The 22857-nt window shown below is 41.4% G+C and overlaps 1 pseudogene; it reads right to left on the reverse strand.

Moving 5' to 3' along the window:
* Window positions 1–94: 94 nt before the first annotated feature.
* LOC146675343 (neuroligin-2-like) lies at window positions 95–5018 on the reverse strand (annotated as a pseudogene).
* Between the last annotated feature and the right edge of the window lie 17839 nt (window positions 5019–22857).

The raw sequence follows: 22857 nt of genomic DNA on the forward strand, positions 1-22857 counted from the left end.
GTCTTGAGCCTGGAAACAGCAGACCGTCTTTGAAAACAGTATCTTTGAAAGATCTGAGTCACCCACCCCACCCCCACCCCAAACTGCTCATCTGCTGCTGTACACTTCAGTTGCACCTCCACATGCCACCAGTGGAGGGAGCTGCCAAGTTTTACAGCACATGACGCAGCAGGTGTAGTTGCTTTTGGAGAAAGAAGAGAATAAGAGGACAGAACGAAGGCCCACGTCTAGAGGCCTCCCTTCCAGAGCGGTAGCAGAGCCAGTGTTCCTGGTCCCTAGGTGGCGCTGTGTCGGGCCTGTCCCTACTATACCCTGGTGGTGGAGTGGGGGTGGGGCAGGGTGTTGTTGTGGCCGGTGGAGGGGAATGTGTTGAAGGCGTGAAGAGGCTGCATGCTGGTGATGGTGCTGGGGATCATGGTGATGGTGTTTGGCGTCATCAGCGGCACGTCGTCGGGGGCACGGCGCAGTGCCAGGGTGTAGTCGGGAGGGCAGGCGGGCCGCAGGATGTCGTGGGGTCGCAGGGGCTCCATGTCGTGGTGAGCGTCGTGCTCCGAGTGCTTCATCTGCAGGGACATGATCTCCTCCTCCTGGCTGTGAGCCAGGTCGTTGGCGGGGCCGCCCCGCTGAGGGGACAGCCGGTGCCGGCGCATCTCGTGCCGCTTGTCACGCTTGTAGTAAAGGGCGGCGAAGGCCAGGATGTTGAGGAAGAGGAGCGACGCTCCAACTGCAACTGTCACGCTCAGTTCGGTGGAGTAGTCGCGGGTGTCTCCGGGAAAGAGGTCCTGGGGCGGGCGCTCTGAGCCCTCGGGCTCGGGATCTGACGGGAAGGTAGGGTAAGGATGACGAGTGGTTCGAGGAACGTTGTTCCTGGGCCTCATGGTGCCGGGGTCACGGCCTGCGGGGGAGCGCGTAGTGGTGGGAAAGAGCACGTCGTGCAGGCTGTGAAGATGAGGGACTAATTCCAGCCAAAAGGCCACTTTGTTAGCTCTGTAGTTGTCTCTGACACGAGGTTTCAAACCGATGTGAAGGTACTGCTTGTCCTTCGAGTTGAACTTGGTCCAGATGACCTCCTCGAAGCGGTTGGGCTTGGTATGAATGAACTTGGTGTCCTGAGGGACGGGCAGGTTGGGGTCCCTGGTGGAGCATAAAGGTTAAACGTTTCAGTTCAAAGTTATATTCAGTCTCCATTATAAGTAACATGTGGCATCAATACACTGAATACAGACAGGAGGCCCATTCTCTGTGCAACCTTTCAACTATCTAAGACCAACCGGCTGCTCTGGGATCTGGATGCTTTTGGTGAACCAGTGTTCAATTCTTCAAAGCCACACGAGAATTAAACTAGCAACCCAGATTCACGTATTCAAGATGACTAGAAGGCTGTCAGAGAACATACAGTAACGTGTACAGTTTACACTACGACATGAGGCCTACCCAGTCTTTGCGAAGTTAGTCCAGTAAGTCATGACCACAGCGCTCAGCATCACATCGTTCTTGGAGAAGTTGCACGGGAACAGGTCCGTGGCACCGATCATCGGTACGCCGAACACGTAAGTTATCTCGTCTCCGCGGCGTCGGCCCACTCGGGCCGCGTCTCGGTGTGGCAGTGGTGGTAGAACGTGTAAAAGTAAACTGGGGACTGAAACTCAGCATGGAGTTTGGCAGTGGCCACAGCTGGTGCCACCCACTGGTGGTCCGTAAACAGGGCCAACAGAGTCTTCCGCCGCATGTCGCCGTTGTCCCTGTCCGCCCAGTCTGTGTACATGAACTTAATGGTCTCCCTCAGGATGTCTTTGCCTGGTGAAGAAGCACAGGAGGAGACAAAAGGAGGGGGAAGAAAGATAAAAGTGAAAAACTGCTTAGAGTAAAGTAACAGCAGTGCAAGACATTTTTTAAGAGATCGGTCTGATCAAAAGATATGAAACCAAAGCAAATGTTGGTGAGATGAACCAAGAGCCAGGAAGCGAGTGAGAAATCTAGAGAGGAAAAAAAAAAGTCTTTCAGATAACAGAACGAGTGACAGGCACAGAGAGGAAGCATGACTGCATTATCCAAACATGTCTGTACTGTGACTGTGGTCCGGCTGTGAGGGGTTCGCAGGCCGATCTGTCAGAAACACAGACACTGAGACTGGGAGCCGACTACCTGGGGGATGATAGCATTACTGCCCACAGAGCCTCAAAGGTTAAGGCGTGATGTGGATGAGTGGCTCTCTTTAGCACGCTTGTCTTGTTTGATGCACTTCACTGGGCTCACATGTTACGGATTCCATTCTTTACTCGCATGTTTTAAACGCTTAAAGCACTTTCACAGGTTTTTATATTCTTTTGAAAATTCATGTGAACTCAAGCTGTCAGAACTGTAATGTAAGCTTTGATAATTGTCCACATTTGTCATTTTGATGATTATCCGTTTATTTTAATGAATACAGCAAACAGAAAAAAACTAACAGATCAACAAACGCGGCTCCTAATAAGACAAAACCTGATGATGCTGCAAAATGCAGTTAAGTGAGAGGAGGCTGTAAAATGGAATAACTGAAAAAGTGGCAGTGTACAGAGGTGGCGTCCTCACCCTCTGGGTATCCGTAGAGGTTGTCAACAAAGTTGGAGATGGTGTAGTCGAACGCCGCAGCTGAGATGCCGTCGTTGTCCTCACTGTCGTCCACAAACTTCAGCCCCTCTCCCTGGTTCACTCCTATCAGGATGTCATAGTTTAGGAACTCCCCCTGGTGGAGAAAATGAGGAAGAACATGCTGAGTGCTGGAACAGAGCCTGTGTGCATCACAAGTCTATAACAGGAAGTGCGGCTGAAACACAGCTTTGTGAATTGGCAGCATTTCATTTCCCAGTAAACAAAATAAAGATTAGCTGTTGCCATGAAAGTCCTGCTATAAACTGTAATAATAACTGTAAGCACTTTTTAAGCACATTCAAGGTCAATTTTCAAGCTTTTCCAGCACATTACCAAAAACAGATGAAAGCATGTTTCACTTTCACTAACAGAGGCGAGGCTGCCGGATACTGATGCCACCAGGCCCTCTGACCACCACCAGTAGGCAACGGGTGAAGTGTCTTACCCAAGGACACAACGACCAAGACTGTCCAAGCCGGGGCTCAAACCAGCAACCTTCCGATTACAAGGCGAACCCCCAACTCTTGAGCCACGATCGCCCAGTGGGGACATTTCATTTTCCAGCAGGAAGCTTTTTGTTAAACCCTTTAGATCAGGGGTCGGCAACCGCACGCGGCTCTTTAGTCCTTATGGTGCGGCTCTGCGTGGTTTATGAAAATAAATTTTTTTTACTTGTAGTTCTAAATTGGAAGATTATTGTGATTTTGCAATATACAAATATACAAATAAAACACTGAAATTTTAAGTTAAGTTTGAAAACAGTTTAAAAAAAAATAGGGCTTTGGAGTTGACATCACGCCGCAGTGCATTGTGGGATCACGGCGCCATGTCAGTAGGCCAGAAAGCAAAACAAGCACACAGTGTTGGAGTGTTGGATTCGGGACTGCCAGAACCATGCTCAAAATCAGCGCAAAAGACAAAGGGCTGTATCGCGACCGATTGTGCAAGACGCCAAGAGACGGTACTTTGAAAAAATTGTTACGGGCGCCAACCACTGTGACCTCGTTGTGTGGACACAGAGAGACCTTGCTGTGATTCGCGTCTTCCCTGCTGTGGATTTCTGGAAACCGCGCTTAAAGCAAGCACAAGACTTCTTTCGTAAAGTGTGCCTTCCTGAACTTGTTGGGAAATACTTCTCGAAACAACGTGCTGCTCTAAATAGCCTGTAATGTTTCATGTTGTGGTTAAAGATTGATGACAGCTGTGTGGTGCGATGTAAATAGTTTGCATTTCATTTTTATGTGATTGCTGTGTACATGTGAATAGATCTATAATAAAGAAAAACAAACAAATATACTATTCTTTTTTGTTTTATTAAAACAACTTCACACAAAGTACAACTATTTACAATGTACTGTACATCCAAAAAAACAGCTTTAAGAATACTCAACAGGAGCAAGTGTCATTTGGCCCTGGTTTGACAACAACACTGGGGCACATATTAACAAAAACACAGCAAACCTTAACGATCTTATCAATCGTCACATGATAAGAGTAATCGGATTGGCATTGTAGTGTGTAACATTTTGAACTTGTTGCGCAAACTACCTGCTACTCGCTCAACGTGAATTCTCAGGTGGGCACGTCGTAGCCTTTTGTGAAAGCTGGAATCTTGACCTGTGCACACATCATTCCTGCAGCATCTCTGATGTCAAAGCCTCTGTCAGCCAATACTACGTCCCCTGGTAACAGCTTTTGAAGAATGCCACATCTCTCTGTGATGTGTTTATCTGATGCACGACCCCCCCATCCCCTGGAAATGAAAGAAATAGCTCCATGGGGTGTAATCCCGATGAGGTATTTTATGGTGTGTGTACCCTTGTAATGAGAGTATGTTTGTGCGCGTGCCTTTAAATTAGATGGTCTTTCTGTTCGAATCTCAAAACAGTCAACAATGATGGCTACTCGTTTTCCAAAAGTTTCAGTAAACTGTGGAGGCATTGTCGCCTGCAGACAGTGCCTCTCAGGCCAGTGCACCAGTGCTCCTAAGTCGGCATACAAAACATCAATGGTATCGGTGAAGACAGAAGACAGTGTTTTGTGGGACACATCGAACAGATGAAAAGATGCTGGACTGGAAGATCAAGTCTCAGACGCATTAGTGTGAGTAAGAGCATTTGGAAACCTGTCAGTTTCTTTGATATTGGCAGGAAATCTTTGACAGTGTTGAAGAGGGACATTAAGACAGCATAACAATGTAGTCCAGTGTAATATCTTACTTTTTCGGTATCGTCCTTTAAGAAAGTTTCATTCAGCTCTGTCTTTTGCAACTGTGCTCGAAGCAGTCTGTTCTCCTCCAACAGCCGGTTTATTTCTGCTCTGCCCTGTTGACTGCACACACAATCCTTCGTCTGCCCTTCAGCTTCCGTGACGCTGTCACTCCATCACCACTGTCCACATTTGCAGCTGGTACGTCAACCTCCACTTGTCCAACACAATTGCTGTCCACTGCCTCCATGACATGGTTATTTTGTTGTTGTTCTTCTGTCAGACCTTCATCAATCATCAAGCCTGTAAGATAAAAATAGTGCATAGACAAAAGGTTAATGTACACCAATATTCCAATGACATGTGTGTGATTCATCTTTAAGTTATGTGTGGATTAGTGTACCATAAGAGCAATTTAGTATGTTTTTGGACGGGGGGGGGTGTTTACCTGCAATGGGTGCTCTTTTTCGCTTCTGTTGCATACGCCTTGCGTGCCGGTCCGAGTCTGACACAGGTTTGTCGTCGTGCCCCAGTGTTGGTGCCCAGTCTGGATTTGTTACATCCATTTCATATGCTGGTTTGCCTGAAATAATGCCAAATCAAAAGCTACTCAGTCGACATGACGTGGTTGTGCAGCATCACACGTTAGCATGTTTTATCTCATTATCTATGACCGCAGCGCATTGAGAAAAAACACTAAACGCCTTTTAATAGTGATATGAATTAATTTAGAACTCACCGGAGAGAAAATGCCGCGAGCAAACCAACAAAAAGCTGGAGATTGCACGGAACTCGATATCCGCTCGTCTCACCGCTGCAATCCATGCCTGGCGTCTTTGTTTGGTGATATCGGATACATGGGATCCCTCACGTCGCCGCCAGGATGGAAAACGATGAAAAGAGCCCATTATCCAGTTTCTTGCCTTCACGATCGTGAGATCTAACGTTGCAACCGACTACACAACACGTACGAACCATAGCTGAAGCTGTCATGGCGGCGGGGGGCGTGGCCCGCCTCCTGTGACATCACGCTCCAAAGCGACAATCTCATTGGCTTAGGGAGTGATGATGTCATAGATCTTAAGAATCCTTTGATGTTTTTCTTTAAATAGGGGTGAGCAACAGCAAGTTTCAGTTCGTTTCAGCAGCAGCATCAGAAACCATCCACGAGCTGAGAAATCATCCTGGAGAAGAAAAGCGCTCCTGGAAAAGTAAGAAAGTACGTAAAGAAAAAATGGTTCCACTTGTTCCAGAGGAGAGACGCTACGGCTTCCTCACCTGATGTAGCCTCGTCTTGCTCCACCTCTGTTAACCCCACCAACCAGTCCCGGCAGTTGACTGTCCCCTCCTGAGCCTGGTTCTGCCGGAGGTTTGTCCTCGTTTACAGGCAGTTTTTCCTCCCCACTGTCACCAAGTGGAGAGGAAACCAGTCCAACGCTGGTCTCTCAATCTCCCGTTGGAGAGCCAAAGATGCATGCTGACGTGAGGAGTCACGATAGCGAGGAATTTTGCGCATTTTACATTTAAACGCAACCAAAGATGTTTTAAATGGATGAGGAATCATCCACTTAAAACATCTTTGCGAGTCGTTTTGTTGTGATCGTCTAACCAAGCCTGCTGACGTGAGGAGTCACGATCGCGAGGAATTTTGCGCATATTACATTTAAATGCAACCAAAGATGTTTTAAATGGATGAGGAATCATCCATTTAAAACATCTTTGCGAGTAATTTTTTTGTGATCGTCTAACCATGCATGCTGACGTGAGGAGTCCTACGTAAAACGAGGAATTTTGCGCATTTTACATTTAAACGCCACCAAAGATGCTTTAAATGGATGAGGAATCATCCATGTAAAACATCTTTGCGAGTCATTTTTTTGTGATCGTCTAACCAAGCCTGCTGACGTGAGGAGTCACGATCGCGAGGAATTTTGCTCATTTTACATTTAAACGCAACCAAAGATGTTTTAAATGGATGATTCCTCATCCATTTAAAACATCTTTGCGAGTCATTTTTTTGTGATCGTCTAACCAAGCATGCTGACGTGAGGAGTCACGATCGCGAGGAATTTTGCGCATTTTACATTTAAACGCAACCAAAGATGTTTTAAATGGATGAGGAATCATCCATTTAAAACATCTTTGCGAGTCATTTTTTGTGATCGTCTAACCAAGCCTGCTGACGTGAGGAGTCACGATCGCGAGGAACTTTGCGCATTTTACATTTAAACGCAACCAAAGATGTTTTAAATGGATGAGGAATCATCCATGTAAAACATCTTTGCGAGTCATTTTTTTGTGATCGTCTAACCAAGCCTGCTGACGTGAGGAGTCACGATCGCGAGGAATTTTGCGCATTTTACATTTAAACGCAACCAAAGATGTTTTAAATGGATGAGGAATCATCCATTTAAACATCTTTGCGAGTCATTTTTTTGTGATCGTCTAACCAAGCCTGCTGACGTGAGGAGTCACGATCGCGAGGAATTTTGCGCATTTTACATTTAAACGCAACCAAAGATGTTTTAAATGGATGAGGAATCATCCATTTAAAACATCTTTGCGAGTCATTTTTTTGTGATCGTCTAACCAAGCATGCTTGAGGAGTCACGATCGTGAAGAATTTTGCGCATTTTACATTTAAACGCAACCAAAGATGCTTTAAATGGATGAGGAATCATCCACTTAAAACATCTTTGCGAGTCATTTTTTTGTGATCGTCTAACCAAGCATGCTGACGTGAGGAGTCACGATCGCGAGGAATTTTGCGCATTTTACATTTAAACGCAACCAAAGATGTTTTAAATGGATGAGGAATCATCCATTTAAACATATTTGCGAGTCATTTTTTTGTGATCGTCTAACCAAGCCTGCTGACGTGAGGAGTCACGATCGCGAGGAATTTTGCTCATTTTACATTTAAACGCAACCAAAGATGTTTTAAATGGATGAGGAATCATCCACTTAAAACATCTTTGCGAGTCATTTTTTTGTGATCGTCTAACCAAGCCTGCTGACGTGAGGAGTCACGATCGCGAGGAATTTTGCTCATTTTACATTTAAACGCAACCAAAGATGTTTTAAATGGATGAGGAATCATCCACTTAAAACATCTTTGCGAGTCATTTTTTGTGATCGTCTAACCAAGCCTGCTGACGTGAGGAGTCACGATCGCGAGGAATTTTGCACATTTTACATTTAAACTCCACCAAAGATGTTTTAAATGGATGAGGAATCATCCATTTAAACATATTTGCGAGTCATTTTTTTGTGATCGTCTAACCAAGCATGCCGACGTGAGGAGTCACGATCGCGAGGAATTTTGCGCATTTTACATTTAAACGCCACCAAAGATGTTTTAAATGGATGAGGAATCATCCATTTAAAACATCTTTGCGAGTCATTTTTTTGTGATCGTCTAACCAAGCCTGCTGACGTGAGGAGTCACGATCGCGAGGAATTTTGCGCATTTTACATTTAAACCCAACCAAAGATGTTTTAAATGGATGAGGAATCATCCATTTAAAACATCTTTGCGAGTCATTTTTTTTGTGATCGTCTAACCAAGCCTGCTGACGTGAGGAGTCACGATCGTGAGGAATTTTGCACATTTTACATTTAAACTCCACCAAAGATGTTTTAAATGGATGAGGAATCATCCATTTAAAACATCTTTGCGAGTCATTTTTTGTGATCGTCTAACCAAGCATGCTGACGTGAGGAGTCACGATCGTGAGGAATTTTGCTCATTTTACATTTAAACGCAACCAAAGATGTTTTAAATGGATGAGGAATCATCCACTTAAAACATCTTTGCGAGTCATTTTTTTGTGATCGTCTAACCAAGCATGCTGACGTGAGGAGTCACGATCGCGAGGAATTTTGCTCATTTTACATTTAAACGCAACCAAAGATGTTTTAAATGGATGAGGAATCATCCATTTAAACATATTTGCGAGTCATTTTTTTGTGATCGTCTAACCAAGCCTGCTGACGTGAGGAGTCACGATCGCGAGGAATTTTGCGCATTTTACATTTAAACGCAACCAAAGATGTTTTAAATGGATGAGGAATCATCCACTTAAAACATCTTTGCGAGTCATTTTTTTGTGATCGTCTAACCAAGCATGCTGACGTGAGGAGTCACGATCGCGAGGAATTTTGCGCATTTTACATTTAAACCCAACCAAAGATGTTTTAAATGGATGAGGAATCATCCACTTAAAACATCTTTGCGAGTCATTTTTTGTGATCGTCTAACCAAGCCTGCTGACGTGAGGAGTCACGATCGCGAGGAATTTTGCGCATTTTACATTTAAACGCAACCAAAGATGTTTTAAATGGATGAGGAATCATCCATTTAAACATCTTTGCGAGTCATTTTTTTGTGATCGTCTAACCAAGCCTGCTGACGTGAGGAGTCACGATCGCGAGGAATTTTGCGCATTTTACATTTAAACGCAACCAAAGATGTTTTAAATGGATGAGGAATCATCCACTTAAAACATCTTTGCGAGTCATTTTTTTGTGATCGTCTAACCAAGCCTGCTGACGTGAGGAGTCACGATCGCGAGGAATTTTGCGCATTTTACATTTAAACGCAACCAAAGATGTTTTAAATGGATGAGGAATCATCCATTTAAACATCTTTGCGAGTCATTTTTTTGTGATCGTCTAACCAAGCCTGCTGACGTGAGGAGTCACGATCGCGAGGAATTTTGCGCATTTTACATTTAAACGCAACCAAAGATGTTTTAAATGGATGAGGAATCATCCATTTAAACATCTTTGCGAGTCATTTTTTTGTGATCGTCTAACCAAGCCTGCTGACGTGAGGAGTCACGATCGCGAGGAATTTTGCGCATTTTACATTTAAACGCAACCAAAGATGTTTTAAATGGATGAGGAATCATCCATTTAAAACATCTTTGCGAGTCATTTTTTTGTGATCGTCTAACCAAGCATGCTTGAGGAGTCACGATCGTGAAGAATTTTGCGCATTTTACATTTAAACGCAACCAAAGATGCTTTAAATGGATGAGGAATCATCCACTTAAAACATCTTTGCGAGTCATTTTTTTGTGATCGTCTAACCAAGCATGCTGACGTGAGGAGTCACGATCGCGAGGAATTTTGCGCATTTTACATTTAAACGCAACCAAAGATGTTTTAAATGGATGAGGAATCATCCATTTAAACATCTTTGCGAGTCATTTTTTTGTGATCGTCTAACCAAGCCTGCTGACGTGAGGAGTCACGATCGCGAGGAATTTTGCTCATTTTACATTTAAACGCAACCAAAGATGTTTTAAATGGATGAGGAATCATCCACTTAAAACATCTTTGCGAGTCATTTTTTTGTGATCGTCTAACCAAGCATGCTGACGTGAGGAGTCACGATCGCGAGGAATTTTGCTCATTTTACATTTAAACGCAACCAAAGATGTTTTAAATGGATGAGGAATCATCCACTTAAAACATCTTTGCGAGTCATTTTTTTGTGATCGTCTAACCAAGCCTGCTGACGTGAGGAGTCACGATCGCGAGGAATTTTGCACATTTTACATTTAAACTCCACCAAAGATGTTTTAAATGGATGAGGAATCATCCATTTAAACATATTTGCGAGTCATTTTTTGTGATCGTCTAACCAAGCCTGCTGACGTGAGGAGTCACGATCGTGAGGAATTTTGCGCATTTTACATTTAAACGCAACCAAAGATGTTTTAAATGGATGAGGAATCATCCATTTAAACATATTTGCGAGTCATTTTTTTGTGATCGTCTAACCAAGCCTGCTGACGTGAGGAGTCACGATCGCGAGGAATTTTGCGCATTTTACATTTAAACGCAACCAAAGATGTTTTAAATGGATGAGGAATCATCCATTTAAAACATCTTTGCGAGTCATTTTTTGTGATCGTCTAACCAAGCATGCTGACGTGAGGAGTCACGATCGTGAGGAATTTTGCTCATTTTACATTTAAACGCAACCAAAGATGTTTTAAATGGATGAGGAATCATCCACTTAAAACATCTTTGCGAGTCATTTTTTTGTGATCGTCTAACCAAGCATGCTGACGTGAGGAGTCACGATCGCGAGGAATTTTGCTCATTTTACATTTAAACGCAACCAAAGATGTTTTAAATGGATGAGGAATCATCCATTTAAACATATTTGCGAGTCATTTTTTTGTGATCGTCTAACCAAGCATGCTGACGTGAGGAGTCACGATCGCGAGGAATTTTGCGCATTTTACATTTAAACGCAACCAAAGATGTTTTAAATGGATGAGGAATCATCCACTTAAAACATCTTTGCGAGTCATTTTTTTGTGATCGTCTAACCAAGCATGCTGACGTGAGGAGTCACGATCGCGAGGAATTTTGCGCATTTTACATTTAAACGCAACCAAAGATGTTTTAAATGGATGAGGAATCATCCATTTAAACATATTTGCGAGTCATTTTTTTGTGATCGTCTAACCAAGCCTGCTGACGTGAGGAGTCACGATCGCGAGGAATTTTGCTCATTTTACATTTAAACGCAACCAAAGATGTTTTAAATGGATGAGGAATCATCCACTTAAAACATCTTTGCGAGTCATTTTTTTGTGATCGTCTAACCAAGCATGCTGACGTGAGGAGTCACGATCGCGAGGAATTTTGCTCATTTTACATTTAAACGCAACCAAAGATGTTTTAAATGGATGAGGAATCATCCACTTAAAACATCTTTGCGAGTCATTTTTTTGTGATCGTCTAACCAAGCCTGCTGACGTGAGGAGTCACGATCGTGAGGAATTTTGCGCATTTTACATTTAAACGCAACCAAAGATGTTTTAAATGGATGAGGAATCATCCACTTAAAACATCTTTGCGAGTCATTTTTTTGAGATCGTCTAACCAAGCATGCTGACGTGAGGAGTCACGATCGCGAGGAATTTTGCCCATTTTACAATTAAACTCCACCAAAGATGTTTTAAATGGATGAGGAATCATCAATTTAAAACATCTTTGCGAGTCATTTTTTTGTGATCGTCTAACCAAGCCTGCTGACGTGAGGAGTCACGATCGCGACGAATTTTGCCCATTTTACATTTAAACTCCACCAAAGATGTTTTAAATGGATGAGGAATCATCCACTTAAAACATATTTGCGAGTCATTTTTTTGTGATCGTCTAACCAAGCCTGCTGACGTGAGGAGTCACGATCGCGAGGAATTTTGCGCATTTTACATTTAAACCCAACCAAAGATGTTTTAAATGGATGATTCCTCATCCATTTAAAACATCTTTGCGAGTCATTTTTTTTGTGATCGTCTAACCAAGCCTGCTGACGTGAGGAGTCACGATCGTGAGGAATTTTGCACATTTTACATTTAAACTCCACCAAAGATGTTTTAAATGGATGAGGAATCATCCACTTAAAACATCTTTGCGAGTCATTTTTTTGTGATCGTCTAACCAAGCATGCTGACGTGAGGAGTCACGATCGCGAGGAATTTTGCGCATTTTACATTTAAACGCAACCAAAGATGTTTTAAATGGATGAGGAATCATCCATTTAAACATATTTGCGAGTCATTTTTTGTGATCGTCTAACCAAGCCTGCTGACGTGAGGAGTCACGATCGCGAGGAATTTTGCGCATTTTACATTTAAACGCAACCAAAGATGTTTTAAATGGATGAGGAATCATCCACTTAAAACATCTTTGCGAGTCATTTTTTTGTGATCGTCTAACCAAGCATGCTGACATGAGGAGTCACGATCGTGAGGAATTTTGCGCATTTTACATTTAAACGCAACCAAAGATGTTTTAAATGGATGAGGAATCATCCATTTAAAACATCTTTGCGAGTCATTTTTTTGTGATCGTCTAACCAAGCATGCTGACGTGAGGAGTCACGATCGCGACGAATTTTGCCCATTTTACATTTAAACTCCACCAAAGATGTTTTAAATGGATGATTCCTCATCCATTTAAAACATCTTTGCGAGTCATTTTTTGTGATCGTCTAACCAAGCATGCTGACGTGAGGAGTCACGATCGCGAGGAATTTTGCTCATTTTACATTTAAACGCAACCAAAGATGTTTTAAATGGATGAGGAATCATCCATTTAAACATATTTGCGAGTCATTTTTTTGTGATCGTCTAACCAAGCCTGCTGACGTGAGGAGTCACGATCGCGAGGAATTTTGCTCATTTTACATTTAAACGCAACCAAAGATGTTTTAAATGGATGAGGAATCATCCATTTAAAACATCTTTGCGAGTCATTTTTTGTGATCGTCTAACCAAGCATGCTGACGTGAGGAGTCACGATCGCGAGGAATTTTGCTCATTTTACATTTAAACGCAACCAAAGATGTTTTAAATGGATGAGGAATCATCCACTTAAAACATCTTTGCGAGTCATTTTTTTGTGATCGTCTAACCAAGCATGCTGACATGAGGAGTCACGATCGTGAGGAATTTTGCGCATTTTACATTTAAACGCAACCAAAGATGTTTTAAATGGATGAGGAATCATCCATTTAAAACATCTTTGCGAGTCATTTTTTTGTGATCGTCTAACCAAGCCTGCTGACGTGAGGAGTCACGATCGCGACGAATTTTGCCCATTTTACATTTAAACTCCACCAAAGATGTTTTAAATGGATGATTCCTCATCCATTTAAAACATCTTTGCGAGTCATTTTTTGTGATCGTCTAACCAAGCATGCTGACGTGAGGAGTCACGATCGCGAGGAATTTTGCTCATTTTACATTTAAACGCAACCAAAGATGTTTTAAATGGATGAGGAATCATCCATTTAAACATATTTGCGAGTCATTTTTTGTGATCGTCTAACCAAGCCTGCTGACGTGAGGAGTCACGATCGCGAGGAATTTTGCGCATTTTACATTTAAACGCAACCAAAGATGTTTTAAATGGATGAGGAATCATCCACTTAAAACATCTTTGCGAGTCATTTTTTTGTGATCGTCTAACCAAGCCTGCTGACGTGAGGAGTCACGATCGCGAGGAATTTTGCTCATTTTACATTTAAACTCCACCAAAGATGTTTTAAATGGATGAGGAATCATCCATTTAAAACATCTTTGCGAGTCATTTTTTGTGATCGTCTAACCAAGCATGCTGACGTGAGGAGTCACGATCGCGAGGAATTTTGCTCATTTTACATTTAAACCCAACCAAAGATGTTTTAAATGGATGAGGAATCATCCATTTAAACATATTTGCGAGTCATTTTTTTGTGATCGTCTAACCAAGCCTGCTGACGTGAGGAGTCACGATCGCGAGGAATTTTGCTCATTTTACATTTAAACGCAACCAAAGATGTTTTAAATGGATGAGGAATCATCCATTTAAAACATCTTTGCGAGTCATTTTTTGTGATCGTCTAACCAAGCATGCTGACGTGAGGAGTCACGATCGCGAGGAATTTTGCTCATTTTACATTTAAACCCAACCAAAGATGTTTTAAATGGATGAGGAATCATCCATTTAAAACATCTTTGCGAGTCATTTTTTGTGATCGTCTAACCAAGCATGCTGACGTGAGGAGTCACGATCGCGAGGAATTTTGCGCATTTTACATTTAAACCCAACCAAAGATGTTTTAAATGGATGAGGAATCATCCACTTAAAACATATTTGCGAGTCATTTTTTTGTGATCGTCTAACCAAGCCTGCTGACGTGAGGAGTCACGATCGCGAGGAATTTTGCGCATTTTACATTTAAACGCAACCAAAGATGTTTTAAATGGATGAGGAATCATCCATTTAAAACATCTTTGCGAGTCATTTTTTGTGATCGTCTAACCAAGCATGCTGACGTGAGGAGTCACGATCGCGAGGAATTTTGCGCATTTTACATTTAAACCCAACCAAAGATGTTTTAAATGGATGATTCCTCATCCATTTAAAACATCTTTGCGAGTCATTTTTTTGTGATCGTCTAACCAAGCATGCTGACGTGAGGAGTCACGATCGCGAGGAATTTTGCGCATTTTACATTTAAACCCAACCAAAGATGTTTTAAATGGATGATTCCTCATCCATTTAAAACATCTTTGCGAGTCATTTTTTTGTGATCGTCTAACCAAGCATGCTGACGTGAGGAGTCACGATCGCGAGGAATTTTGCACATTTTACATTTAAACGCAACCAAAGATGTTTTAAATGGATGAGGAATCATCCACTTGAAACATCTTTGCGAGTCATTTTTTTGTGATCGTCTAACCAAGCATGCTGACGTGAGGAGTCACGATCGCGAGGAATTTTGCGCATTTTACATTTAAACGCAACCAAAGATGTTTTAAATGGATGAGGAATCATCCACTTGAAACATCTTTGCGAGTCATTTTTTTGTGATCGTCTAACCAAGCATGCTGACGTGAGGAGTCACGATCGCGAGGAATTTTGCGCATTTTACATTTAAACGCAACCAAAGATGTTTTAAATGGATGAGGAATCATCCACTTAAAACATCTTTGCGAGTCATTTTTTTGTGATCGTCTAACCAAGCCTGCTGACGTGAGGAGTCACGATCGCGAGGAATTTTGCTCATTTTACATTTAAACGCAACCAAAGATGTTTTAAATGGATGAGGAATCATCCACTTAAAACATCTTTGCGAGTCATTTTTTTGTGATCGTCTAACCAAGCATGCTGACGTGAGGAGTCACGATCGCGAGGAATTTTGCTCATTTTACATTTAAACCCAACCAAAGATGTTTTAAATGGATGAGGAATCATCCACTTAAAACATCTTTGCGAGTCATTTTTTTGTGATCGTCTAACCAAGCATGCTGACGTGAGGAGTCACGATCGCGAGGAATTTTGCGCATTTTACATTTAAACGCAACCAAAGATGTTTTAAATGGATGAGGAATCATCCACTTGAAACATCTTTGCGAGTCATTTTTTTGTGATCGTCTAACCAAGCATGCTGACGTGAGGAGTCACGATCGCGAGGAATTTTGCGCATTTTACATTTAAACGCAACCAAAGATGTTTTAAATGGATGAGGAATCATCCACTTAAAACATCTTTGCGAGTCATTTTTTTGTGATCGTCTAACCAAGCCTGCTGACGTGAGGAGTCACGATCGCGAGGAATTTTGCTCATTTTACATTTAAACGCAACCAAAGATGTTTTAAATGGATGAGGAATCATCCACTTAAAACATCTTTGCGAGTCATTTTTTTGTGATCGTCTAACCAAGCATGCTGACGTGAGGAGTCACGATCGCGAGGAATTTTGCTCATTTTACATTTAAACGCAACCAAAGATGTTTTAAATGGATGAGGAATCATCCACTTAAAACATCTTTGCGAGTCATTTTTTTGTGATCGTCTAACCAAGCCTGCTGACGTGAGGAGTCACGATCGTGAGGAATTTTGCGCATTTTACATTTAAACGCAACCAAAGATGTTTTAAATGGATGAGGAATCATCCACTTAAAACATCTTTGCGAGTCATTTTTTGTGATCGTCTAACCAAGCCTGCTGACGTGAGGAGTCACGATCGCGAGGAATTTTGCTCATTTTACATTTAAACGCAACCAAAGATGTTTTAAATGGATGAGGAATCATCCATTTAAAACATCTTTGCGAGTCATTTTTTTGTGATCGTCTAACCAAGCCTGCTGACGTGAGGAGTCACGATCGCGACGAATTTTGCCCATTTTACATTTAAACTCCACCAAAGATGTTTTAAATGGATGAGGAATCATCCACTTAAAACATATTTGCGAGTCATTTTTTTGTGATCGTCTAACCAAGCCTGCTGACGTGAGGAGTCACGATCGCGAGGAATTTTGCGCATTTTACATTTAAACGCAACCAAAGATGTTTTAAATGGATGAGGAATCATCCATTTAAAACATCTTTGCGAGTCATTTTTTGTGATCGACTAACCAAGCCTGCTGACGTGAGGAGTCACGATCGCGAGGAATTTTGCGCATTTTACATTTAAACCCAACCAAAGATGTTTTAAATGGATGATTCCTCATCCATTTAAAACATCTTTGCGAGTCATTTTTTTTGTGATCGTCTAACCAAGCCTGCTGACATGAGGAGTCACGATCGTGAGGAATTTTGCACATTTTACATTTAAACTCCACCAAAGATGTTTTAAATGGATGAGGAATCATCCACTTAAAACATCTTTGCGAGTCATTTTTTTGTGATCGTCTAACCAAGCCTGCTGACGTGAGGAGTCACGATCGCGAGGAATTTTGCGCATTTTACATTTAAACGCAACCAAAGATGTTTTAAATGGATGAGGAATCATCCATTTAAACATATTTGCGAGTCATTTTTTGTGATCGTCTAACCAAGCCTGCTGACATGAGGAGTCACGATCGTGAGGAATTTTGCGCATTTTACATTTAAACGCAACCAAAGATGTTTTAAATGGATGAGGAATCATCCACTTAAAACATCTTTGCGAGTCATTTTTTTGTGATCGTCTAACCAAGCCTGCTGACGTGAGGAGTCACGATCGCGAGGAATTTTGCTCATTTTACATTTAAACGCAACCAAAGATGTTTTAAATGGATGAGGAATCATCCACTTAAAACATCTTTGCGAGTCATTTTTTTGTGATCGTCTAACCAAGCCTGCTGACGTGAGGAGTCACGATCGCGAGGAATTTTGCGCATTTTACATTTAAACCCAACCAAAGATGTTTTAAATGGATGATTCCTCATCCATTTAAAACATCTTTGCGAGTCATTTTTTTTGTGATCGTCTAACCAAGCCTGCTGACGTGAGGAGTCACGATCGCGAGGAATTTTGCACATTTTACATTTAAACGCAACCAAAGATGTTTTAAATGGATGAGGAATCATCCACTTAAAACATCTTTGCGAGTCATTTTTTGTGATCGTCTAACCAAGCCTGCTGACATGAGGAGTCACGATCGTGAGGAATTTTGCGCATTTTACATTTAAACGCAACCAAAGATGTTTTAAATGGATGAGGAATCATCCATTTAAACATATTTGCGAGTCATTTTTTGTGATCGTCTAACCAAGCCTGCTGACATGAGGAGTCACGATCGTGAGGAATTTTGCGCATTTTACATTTAAACGCAACCAAAGATGTTTTAAATGGATGAGGAATCATCCACTTAAAACATCTTTGCGAGTCATTTTTTTGTGATCGTCTAACCAAGCCTGCTGACGTGAGGAGTCACGATCGCGAGGAATTTTGCTCATTTTACATTTAAACGCAACCAAAGATGTTTTAAATGGATGAGGAATCATCCACTTAAAACATCTTTGCGAGTCCTTTTTTTGTGATCGTCTAACCAAGCATGCTGACGTGAGGAGTCACGATCGCGAGGAATTTTGCTCATTTTACATTTAAACGCAACCAAAGATGTTTTAAATGGATGAGGAATCATCCATTTAAACATATTTGCGAGTCATTTTTTTGTGATCGTCTAACCAAGCCTGCTGACGTGAGGAGTCACGATCGCGAGGAATTTTGCGCATTTTACATTTAAACGCAACCAAAGATGTTTTAAATGGATGAGGAATCATCCATTTAAAACATCTTTGCGAGTCATTTTTTTGTGATCGTCTAACCAAGCCTGCTGACGTGAGGAGTCACGATCGCGAGGAATTTTGCTCATTTTACATTTAAACGCAACCAAAGATGTTTTAAATGGATGAGGAATCATCCATTTAAACATATTTGCGAGTCATTTTTTTGTGATCGTCTAACCAAGCCTGCTGACGTGAGGAGTCACGATCGCGAGGAATTTTGCGCATTTTACATTTAAACGCAACCAAAGATGTTTTAAATGGATGAGGAATCATCCACTTAAAACATCTTTGCGAGTCATTTTTTTGTGATCGTCTAACCAAGCCTGCTGACATGAGGAGTCACGATCGTGAAGAATTTTGCTCATTTTACATTTAAACGCAACCAAAGATGTTTTAAATGGATGAGGAATCATCCATTTAAAACATCTTTGCGAGTCATTTTTTTGTGATCGTCTAACCAAGCCTGCTGACGTGAGGAGTCACGATCGCGAGGAATTTTGCGCATTTTACATTTAAACGCAACCAAAGATGTTTTAAATGGATGAGGAATCATCCACTTATAACATATTTGCGAGTCATTTTTTTGTGATCGTCTAACCAAGCCTGCTGACGTGAGGAGTCACGATCGCGAGGAATTTTGCTCATTTTACATTTAAACGCAACCAAAGATGTTTTAAATGGATGAGGAATCATCAATTTAAAACATCTTTGCGAGTCATTTTTTTGTGATCGTCTAACCAAGCCTGCTGACGTGAGGAGTCACGATCGCGAGGAATTTTGCGCATTTTACATTTAAACGCAACCAAAGATGTTTTAAATGGATGAGGAATCATCCATTTAAAACATCTTTGCGAGTCATTTTTTGTGATCGTCTAACCAAGCCTGCTGACGTGAGGAGTCACGATCGTGAGGAATTTTGCACATTTTACATTTAAACCCAACCAAAGATGTTTTAAATGGATGATTCCTCATCCATTTAAAATATCTTTGCGAGTCATTTTTTTGTGATCGTCTAACCAAGCCTGCTGACGTGAGGAGTCACGATCGTGAGGAATTTTGCACATTTTACATTTAAACTCCACCAAAGATGTTTTAAATGGATGAGGAATCATCCATTTAAAACATCTTTGCGAGTCATTTTTTTGTGATCGTCTAACCAAGCATGCTGACGTGAGGAGTCACGATCGCGAGGAATTTTGCGCATTTTACATTTAAACCCAACCAAAGATGTTTTAAATGGATGATTCCTCATCCATTTAAAACATCTTTGCGAGTCATTTTTTTGTGATCGTCTAACCATGCATGCTGACGTGAGGAGTCACGATCGTGAGGAATTTTGCCCATTTTACATTTAAACTCCACCAAAGATGTTTTAAATGGATGAGGAATCATCCACTTAAAACATCTTTGCGAGTCATTTTTTTGTGATCGTCTAACCAAGCCTGCTGACGTGAGGAGTCACGATCGCGAGGAATTTTGCGCATTTTACATTTAAACGCAACCAAAGATGTTTTAAATGGATGAGGAATCATCCACTTAAAACATCTTTGCGAGTCATTTTTTTGTGATCGTCTAACCAAGCATGCTGACATGAGGAGTCACGATCGTGAGGAATTTTGCGCATTTTACATTTAAACGCAACCAAAGATGTTTTAAATGGATGAGGAATCATCCACTTAAAACATCTTTGCGAGTCATTTTTTGTGATCGTCTAACCAAGCCTGCTGACGTGAGGAGTCACGATCGCGAGGAATTTTGCGCATTTTACATTTAAACCCAACCAAAGATGTTTTAAATGGATGAGGAATCATCCATTTAAAACATATTTGCAAGTCGTTTTAATGTTGTTGGGTAACCAAGCATGCTGACGTGAGGAGTCACGATCGTGAGGAATTTTGCGCATTTTACATTTAAATGCAACCAAAGATGTTTTAAATGGATGAGGAATCATCCATTTAAAACATATTTGCAAGTCGTTTTAATGTTGTCGGGTAACCAAGCATGCTGACGTGAGGAGTCACGATCACGATGAATTTTGCCCATTTTACATTTAAATGCAACCAAAGATGTTTTAAAAGGATGAGGAATCATCCATTTAAAACCCCCAACCAGTCCCGGCAGTTGACTGTCCCTCCTGAGCCTGGTTCTGCCGGAGGTTTCTGCCCGTTTAAAGGCAGTTTTTCCTCCCCACTGTCGCCAAGTGCTTGCTCAGAGGGGATTGTTGGGGTTTTCTCTCCTTTGCCTTTTTTCTTCATTTATTTGTTTGTTTAACTTTTTTCACCTTATCTAAATAATAAACCAATTAAATTTATCCTTTGAGTATTTTTCATCTCATCTTTACATTTTCAAACATTCAGATCTGTCTTTTATTTTCTTCTTGAAACCTCATAAATGGTGAACTAAAGACCCAGAATATGGTTTGAAACATAGTTTCAGCTGAAACTGGCATAACATTGTGTGTGTGTGTGTGTGTGTGTGTGTGTGTGTGTGTGTGTGTGTGTGTGTGTGTGTGTGTGTGTGTGTGTGTGTGTCACTAGTTTGGTCATCATGTTTAGACTCATTCACGCCAACGTTATTTAGGCCAAATCTTTAAAACTGTATGATTGCATACACATTTTCAATTCACTTCAATCGCACAAATAATTATTTGCAGTATCTTATTTATTATGAAAATGTCATGCCTGATCATTTGTGCCTACACCACCAAAAATGGGGGCAAAAGGGAGGAGATCATGTCTAATCGGCTATAAGAAAAGGTCAGAAATATAAGTGCCGACATGAGCAGTGTCCACAGAAACCTCTGAATCTCAGCTCAAAGCTCAAATAAACCATTTCTACAACCAGCAAACAAAGCAAAGACACCAAACAGTTAAAAGAGCAGTGACATCACCACGAATCTGTGGTCAGGTAATATCCACGTTTTGATTGATGATTTTCTGGAGTTAAATGTGAACCGAAGCATATTTTGGGTGTTATATGCTATTAAATACTTTTAAATAAATTAGGTGTGGAAATAAAAAAATCAAAATTTCCTCTGTTTGAGTCACAGAAACTTTGACATAGTAACATTTGCAGTAAGTCCTAAATGTTCACCTTTTAAAGTGTTTGTGCTAATAACACCATGTGCAGTAAGACAGGCATGGAGAACAGCACTGACTGGGAGAGGCTTTGAACAGCTGACACACTCAGTTCAGTTCAACATATCAGACTTTAAGAATGCACAAGCACCTAAAATCTATTCATTTAGTCTATCATCTGTGATATTATCATGTAAAATGATGATGTATCGTTCACCTCCATTGTTTAAACAAGTAGCCCTTAAGTATTTAATATTCATATGTTAAAACACTGAAATTTGTCTGTTGTCTCACTGGCTGATAGTGCCCCACAGGCCTCAGTGTGAGCTTGATGCCATTATAATGTTACAGTTGTTTAATGTGTAGGTGCTCATGATATAGACCACAGGGTCTGTGTAGATACAGGTGGGACACAACACAGAAACTTGTCACTAACATATGTTCCTCTCTCGTGATCAGTAACATCAGTTTTCACTGCAGTGATACAAACCATGAATTACACCCGTATAAAACCCTCCCAAATCAAAACAGCTCACTGATGCAGATCCTCTGCAGTGCCTCTCTTGGTTCTTTTAAAAATTCCTGCATGTGTGAGTTGCTGAAGCACACCCCGCCGTTCCCCCTTTTTGAAAACAAAGGAACGGTGGGACTGAGGCAGTTTTACCTCAGGATGGCCAGTCACCACATACCAGTGATTCAGCAAAACTCACCTGAGGAATCCAGCCTGACAACGCCAAATTGTTGAGGAAAATTTAACAATAACCTGCACCCAGTGAGCTTGATTTGAAGCGGGTTTAATAAACACATTACAATGTGGAGAGAGCTTCCCAGTGAAACACCAGGACCATCTCTGAATTGTGGCCACCGCCCTTACATCTTATATACAGACACACAGACAAAGAACATTCCACAAACTCTTACATGTTATTTTGAATCAGCAGTGATACATCCTACACTTCCTCTATTCAACTGTAACTACACAAAGCAGCCATGAATGTCCAGCACACACGTGTGTGCGTGTGTAGAGAGAGAGAGCTCACAAAATTAGGTGGTGTTCTTCATTGTAATAGTAAAGGTAACATGGGTCCCCACCGTTTCTCAAAGACTTGTTTCTGTAGTCTGAGTATGTAATTTGTTCCATCAGACAGACATGGATCCATAGATTATATCTGGTTTTAACCATCTGATAGTTATGCATTTTAGGGCTGCAGTGAGTCATATATTTAGCAAGTAAGTTTTGGCTTTGCAGTCAATATGTTCTGCAATCCTTCCCAACACTGCTGCTGTAGGACTTAGTGGAATATTTACCTTGGAAAATGTCTTTGAGAGCATCAAATATCTGCCTCCAGAATACACAGAGTTTAGGGC

Source organism: Rhamphochromis longiceps, linkage group LG3 (genome assembly GCF_057381845.1).
Source record: "Rhamphochromis longiceps isolate RC_006_pf linkage group LG3, R_longiceps_female_GT1.1, whole genome shotgun sequence".
In the NCBI taxonomy this organism is placed as follows: Eukaryota; Metazoa; Chordata; class Actinopteri; order Cichliformes; family Cichlidae; genus Rhamphochromis; species Rhamphochromis longiceps.